Below are 7,714 nucleotides of genomic sequence, written 5' to 3'. Positions count from 1 at the left end.
GAGGAGAGGCAGGCAGACAGACAGAGATAGAATTCAGTGTTGTGCTGTGCTGTGCTGTGCTGTGCTGTGCTGTGCTGTGCTGTGCTGTGCTGTGCTGTGCTGTGCTGTGCTGTGCTTTGTTGTGTTGTAAGGACTGTGGAGAAAATGTAAGTAACATGCTTGGGGAAATATCTGGAGGAAAGTATCACTATATTTCACAAGCAAAAACATTTTTAAGGCAGTATGACTGTTTCCCCCATTTTTTCCCAAGGATTATGGATTTTCTGGATCAGTGGGTAAGAAATTCTAAGATCATAAAATTTGACTTTCTATTGCAACTAAAATGTCTCCTTCCATCCCTACCGCCTGTCTTACAATTCAGAGTTGATTCTTTGTTTAAGCTATTCTGCTTTCCTACCCCCATTACTGATTTTAACAGAGAATGACCAAGGTAACGACAGTCTTAGATAGTCTATTTATTGAAAAATAGCCCCCTTTATTGCATTATAAAAAGAAAGCATGGATGTGGTGGTGCCATCACAGACAGTATATTTCATCACATCAGCAGCTGAGGTCAGACACGCATGGCTTCTCCAAGTTCTAACTCGCAGCTAGAAGGCAATAAAAGGCACTGGAGTGTGGCCCTCCTGTTAAGTAGCATAATGTGGCAAGGATATAAGACAAGAGCCAGAAAGGCATGCTATTGTTAATGAAATAATTGCGAATGACTACAACAGCCGTCATTATATTTAACAAAGTTTCCTACGTGTGTCTTAATGTTTTAATTTTCCTAGCAAGGCAAGTGTTTTCATGACTTCTTTCTGGAGGATGTTTTAGGTTTCATTGAGACTGTCATTGTATGATGCTCAGAGACAGCTGTCTTCATGTTCTTGCTTTGTCTTAGATCCGTACTTTGGCCTTCCTAGCCAGTCTGTTATCATGGAGCATCTGAGAATGGAAGGTTCTCTCTTAACAGAAGAGGTAGAATTAGCAAAGGTATTCTAATTTTCTCTCCTTGAACATGGACAGAAAAACCTGGTAGAAAGGATCCAGTTCCTGACATGTGCAGAAACTCAGCTTAGTGACAAGGGAATCCCTGGAGACTCAAGGATGCTGGGACTTTTGAGTTCTCAGGAAGCTTCTGAGAAAGAAAAGCCATTTATGGCCTCAGGTGAGGCAAGCAGAGTGCTACAAACAGAGAGGATTCGATTGAGTGCTGTATTTGAGTCACTGTGATTTATGTACAATGGTCGTTCTCACTTTCTTTCCAGACACATGAGTGCCCATGGGGTTTCCTGCTCTTGTTCCATGCTTATCCTTAACCAAAGGATGCATTCCTGAAGACTGGCAGAAAAGCCTTTCAGCTGCATGACTTAAGTAACTTGGCAGCTCCATCTCCACATGTCTCAAGGATGGGGCAATTTTGTCCAAGGAAAAGCCTCACTGAATGCAAGAATTTTTGACCTCTACTCTAAATTGAATTCACTCTGCTGTCATGGGATAGCTTGAAGTTTGTGCATGAAAAAAAAATCATATTTTGGTCTATGTATCTGTGTTTACATGAACTCATTTTCACAACCCTCTTCATCAGATGAGGAAGCCAATGCTAGCTTCTGGATACTGTAACACATTTCTGAGATGATCAGCTTAAAAAGTGGAAAGGTTTATTTTGACTCCGTTTCAGAGATTTCACTCTATTTCTTTTGGGAGTGTGAGGAGGCAGTGCATCATTGTAGGGTCATATGGTCAGGAAAGTAATGACTACATGGTAGCTAGAAAGCAAAGTGAGAAGAAAGACCGTAGTCCTACAGGCAGCTTCAGGGGCATACCCTGAGACGAAGTGTCCTAACGCAGTCCATCTATATATCCTACCTCCTACTACCTACCAATAGTCCCACAGTCTTGGGACAAAGCCATTAACACAGGGCTTCTAGGGGTGGCAGGCCACTTCTCCAAGCTACAAAAAGTGCACAAGCCATGATACTCTGAACACAGCTGAGCATACGTCACTTGACTGTAGCTCAGAACTATAAAAATATTCCTGCAAGCCAAGAGGATACACAGAGATTGTAATAAGCATGGGGAATAATTTTAAATTAATGATGACAACAAAGATGATGATGTGTGACAGCACTAAAAAAGACCTTTTACTGTAGGTTGTAAATACATAAGGAAGTTAAAAATGATAAATTAACATTTATCTATTAATTGGTAACTTGAAATATTAGCAACTTAATAAAACAAACTTTGTAGGGGAGGTTCACACAAAACTTTGCCTCCCTTAGGAATAAACACCTGTGCTGGTTTTAATGAAAGTGGACCCCATAGGTTCATAGAAATTGGCATTACTTTAGGAAAATTAGTCCTGTTGGAGGAGGTGTGGCCTTCTAGGAAGCAGTGTGTCAACTTTGAGGTTTCAAATGTGCAGGTTCTCCCTGTTTCCTGCAGATCTAGATGTATAATTTCCAGGTACCTCTCCAGCACCATGTCTGCCTGCATGCCACCATGCTTCCTGCCATGACAGTGATGGACTTAACCTCTGAACTGGAAACCAGCCCCAATGAAATATTGTCCATCATAATAAGATTTGTAGTCATGGTGTCTCTTCACAGCAATAGAAATTCTAAGACAACATCTTTCCTGAATCCTGAGCATCCTGTTGTCACACATAGTTCTGTTTGGAACATTTCTGCAATTCATTCTTTATTTTCAGGGGTGGAAAATGCCTCCGATGATTCCTATAATCTACAGCTTTCTTTTTTTTTTTTTTTTTGCTTATACCAATATCATCGCCTTGTGAACATCTTTGTTTTTACAACCACTTCCCTAGTTCATGACAATACAGTCTCCTTCACAGAGACTGCTCGTTAAGAGTCTCCATAGTGGTGGGTTCACTGCTTCCATAGCCAGCTACTTCTTGTATAACTCAGTGGGTCCTATCTGACTTCCTCTATCAGCACTTTCCATTTACTTTTGCACTTTCATCTTCACTGGCCACTTCCATACTTTAAGACTCTTTGTGTCCTCTCTAAAAGGCATTGGTAACCCTGCAGGGAATCATTTGGCTCTGTAAGTATAACAACTATTTGCTTTGGGCTGTCAGTTCCACTCTCTAGTTCTAAAATTCTGCTATAATGTTGAAACCATCTTCCATAATTCTGGGAGCAGGCAGTGTTGAGGATGTGGACTCTTGAACCCTATTCTGATACCCATTGTGTCTCTGAGCAGTGATTACTGTGTTATTAATAGGCTGCTTTGGAAAATGGTGCTGACTATATGACCATTTGTGAAAAGCATTTTGGCTAGTGTCTGGAAGTGTGATAAGTAGCCAATCATGTCATACCTCCAATCCCACAGTCAGTAATAGTAGAGATTGGCTACTGTCAACAACTTTCATTTAACACAGCACTTCTCACATGGGATGACTTTTGTAACCTTTGTTCCTTAACACAGAGAAAGGCGGTGTTTTACCTGAGTGTGGTCCCCTGATGACTTTCTTCCCAAATGAATTTCTGAATAACCAACTAGGCACATTTTCAACTCCAGAACAAGTAAGTGAACATTGCTAGCCCCGTATGCTCACACTCTTCAGTGTGACTCACTTGCTACCAGGACACTCTGTGAGGAACACAGTCTTTCTAGCTTGGAGGAAGTCATTGACTTTTATGTTCTTGATGTCACCCCAGGTCTTGCCTGCTGTGTTATTGTTAGTGAACTGAACAAGGATTTCTCAGAGAGAATTAGCTGTACAGTCATCTCCCAAACCTTATAACTGTCAAATCACATCCTGACCAGGGATGCCTATAGCCTACCAATAGAAAAAGTTTTACTAACTCTTTTATTTCACTTTACAAGCAGAACCTCAGAGGCTTCTTCAGAGATTAAAGTCAGCTGGGCCCTTTGTCGTCTTGCTTATCTCATTTGTCTCAACTCATCAGGGATGGAGTTGTACTTCTGGTTTTACAACATTCAACTGGACATAGCTCTTTTTACAGAATCTCTTTGTAAAGATTATGGGTATTTCTCACGAAACAGTAAAAAATTTTGTTAGTCTCCAATGGTTTATTTGGGTCCCTGTTTATTTATGAAGAGACATTTCTAAACCACTTATTGGGAAGTAAAGATCTTATCAATGTTTTGAGCAAATCCTTGATACACACACACACAGAATAATCATCATCATCATCATCATCATCATCATCATGTGGAAACACTGAAATGCCACCAATGGGCTGTTCTGAAACAGTCCTCTGACTGTGGCTGACTGCAGCTACTCTGTGTGCTGTAGAATGTGGGAAGCTATTCCTCTCTTCCGTCTCTACTCCTTGTCCATTACTCACCCTCTCTCTGTTCCACCATTGCTTTTCTTTACAGTTTTTTTAAAACACATTCACTTTTATTTTATACATATATGTGTTTTGCTTACATGTACCTCTGAGTGCCATGTGCCTGGAGTATCTGTGGAAGCTACAAGAGAGCCTCTGATACCCTGGAATTGGGGTTACACTTACTTCTGTGGGCATCCATGTCTGGTGCTGTGAACCCCTTGGGATTTAAATAATAATGACCCCCATAGATTTGAATGCTTACTCATCAGTGAGTGGTACTATTGAAAAGATTAGAAGGTGTGGCCATGTTAGAGGAAGTGTGTCACTTAGGGTGGGATTTGAGTGTTTTTAGAGCCTGAGATCAGTGTCTTTCTCTCTTTCTGTTGCCTGTGGATCCAGATGTAGAACTGTCTACTTCTTCTCCAGCACCATGTCTGCCTGTGTGCCATCACGCTTCCCACAGGGCAGATAATGGAACAGTCCTTCAAAAATGTAAGCCCCAGTAAATGCTTTCCCTTATAAGAGTTGTTTATGGTGTCTCTTCACAGCAATAAAACATTGACTATGACAGAACCAAACCCTGTTCCTCTGCAAGGGCAACAAGTGCTGTTAACTGCTGAGCTTCCTCTCAAGCCCAAACCCTCGCTTTGTTTATAATTTTCATGCATATAGTTATACCTTCAACTGATGATTCACCACCCAAATTGCCTGGCTTGGCAAGTCCAACAAATATAAACTCAATAATATCTTCATTTTTTTACTCAGCTAATTCCTAAGTTTTGCCCTTATGCTATCAAACAGAATAATTAATTTGTTTATTCCTCTTGGGTGAAAGTCCTTTAATTAATTATTATGATATATTCATGTGTTCGATATTTTGGGTGGCTGTGTGGTCTGCTCTGGCATCTTCTTTCTTTCAGATAAAGAGCTCCCGTTTCCTCTTGTCCTCTCCTCTCCTCTGTCTCTCCATCTCTGTCTCTCCATATCACCCTTTCCCTTACTTTGATCTCCCTTCCCTTTTCCTGGTCATTCTTCTTCCCTCTCCTCCATTCTCCCTTTCTTTCCTCCCCTTTCCTCTCTTCTCTCTCAATATTGAGTACTGGGCAACACATAATTCTCTGTCTTCTATGTGACACCTAACACTAAAAAATGATTTTTTTTCTTGTTCATACACCTATGTTTAGATTTACTTGGTCTTTAATCCACCTGCCTGTGACCTTTAATTTTCTTGTGTGTCTGTACGCATGCTGTGAAACAGGGTTCAATTAATTTTTTATCAAAGGTGCTATTTATATCACATTTATCTTCAGTGACAGACAAGTCTGCAGGAAATGGAGCTCTGAATGTGTGTCTGTTTCTAGGCAACATGTTCTTTCCATTCACCACATGTCTGGCCCTGTGCAGTGCTACTCTGCTATAACTATAGCTTTGTCATTTTCCAGGTTTTATGACTTCGGGAATGCCAAAGATATCTTTAGCTTTTGCAATCATTTCTGTGAATTTCTATAGTCAGCTTCTCAAAAATATACATTAAAAGAGGAAAATTAATATAATGTTGATAGGAATTGTAATGAATGTTACAAATTAATTTGGGAAAAACAGACATATCTATGATATCAGTAACTTAAATTCAGGAATTTATGCAGTTCTAATTTTTTAAAACATTTGTCTAATGTATTAGTTGGGGTTCTTTATAGCACCAGAACTAATAGAATACACAAACACACACACACACACACTAACTTCCCAAAAACTTCCCATGGAAATTGATTACAATGTTTACAGACTGTGATCTAGCTAGTCCAATAATGTCTCACTCTGGACCCAAAGGAAAGGCTAAGAATTCTGCAGTTGTTCAGGTCATGATGGTGGATATCTCACCTGATCTTTGGTCTATGTTGGAAACCTAAAGAAGCAAGTTCTAATACCAGTGAAGGAGTGCCTCAGCAGCAGGATAGATGAACTTGCCAGTAAGAGTGAGATCAAGCAAGCAAAAACTCCCTTGTTTCATTCCCTTTTATGTGAGCTGCCACCAGCCTGTGTAGCCCAGGTTTACAGTGAGTCTTCCTACTCCAAATGATCTACAAGAACCTGTGCTGTAGGCATGTTCAACTGCTTCGGTTTAATTGATTACAGATATAGTCAAGTTGACAACCAAGCTTAGCCATCACAAGCCTAATTCTCATCAACTTGATACACAGTCATGTCTCCTGTGTCATGCTTAATTTCCAAGTGAAAACAATAACTAGGCAGTAATTCCACATAGCATAGTATAACTAATCCATGTACACCCAAAATCAAGTTATATATTTTAAAATAGGTGCTGATGTTCCTTAAGGAATACTCGGTCTTTTAGTGTCTCATAACTTAAATATGATAACAATTAATCATAAAATGATAATAAACATGATATTATCTCAATTGATGTCATATTAAATTACAAAGAAATAGAGAAGCACAAATATTGTTTTATATATTTAAGTGTATATTTTATTTATATATATTTTATATATACACACAAACACATTCTTAACAAAATAAGACATAAACACTAATGCCAGTTACAACTCACATTGTTTTTGCAGCTGGTTACATGACCTTAGCTGATATTTCTACCTACATTCTTCTACTACCCCTTATGTATTCCCTTCAACATCAGTACATATTTCAGCAAGTCTCTCTTCTTTTCCTAGAGGAGGAACCCATACCTTCATTTCTGAAGTGTTTAGGATCTTTGTCACTCTAGTTAGATTAGGTTGTTGTACTTTCCTATTAACTTTAGTCACAGGACATGGTAATGCTATGTCTTAATTATGGTTCTATTGCTATGAAGAAACCCTATGATCAAGTCAACTTATAATAGAAAACATTTCATTGTAAGCTTGCTTACAGTTTCAGAGGGTTAGTCCAAGATCATCATACATGAAACATGGCAGCAGGGAGGTGTTGGGAGCCGACTCTGAGCAGAAAGCAGCTGTCATCTTTGCAGCCATCTCGAGCCATATAGCCTGACAAGAGACTTGTTTTCAACAGCCTACAACAGCTGAGCACACTCTGATAATTATCTTGCTTTTCTTACATATCTTGTTTTGTTGTTTATTGCCCCCAACTGCAGGGTGCACGTGGTAAAGCATCTTCAGCTGCGTTCGTCTCCATTCTTCACGTCTCTCTGTCCCCACTCTCTCTCTTGCTAGACCCTGACCCACAGATTGAAGCAGTAGCTCAGGCAGATATAGGGTGACCCCCGAACGTGGGAGGGCTCGGGCCACTACAGGGAGGCAGGCAGGCAAGCAGTCACTCAAGCAGTAGGTAAGAGTTTACATTATGATCTGCAGGCAGCATCCAGAGAAAGACAACCAGAGAGAGAGAGAGAGAGAGAGAGAGAGAGAGAGAGAGAGAGAGAGAGA

This window comes from Grammomys surdaster, unplaced genomic scaffold (genome assembly GCF_004785775.1).
Source record: "Grammomys surdaster isolate TR1022 unplaced genomic scaffold, NIH_TR_1.0 125311, whole genome shotgun sequence".
NCBI lineage: Eukaryota > Metazoa > Chordata > Mammalia > Rodentia > Muridae > Grammomys > Grammomys surdaster.
This window is presented reverse-complemented; position numbering follows the sequence as displayed.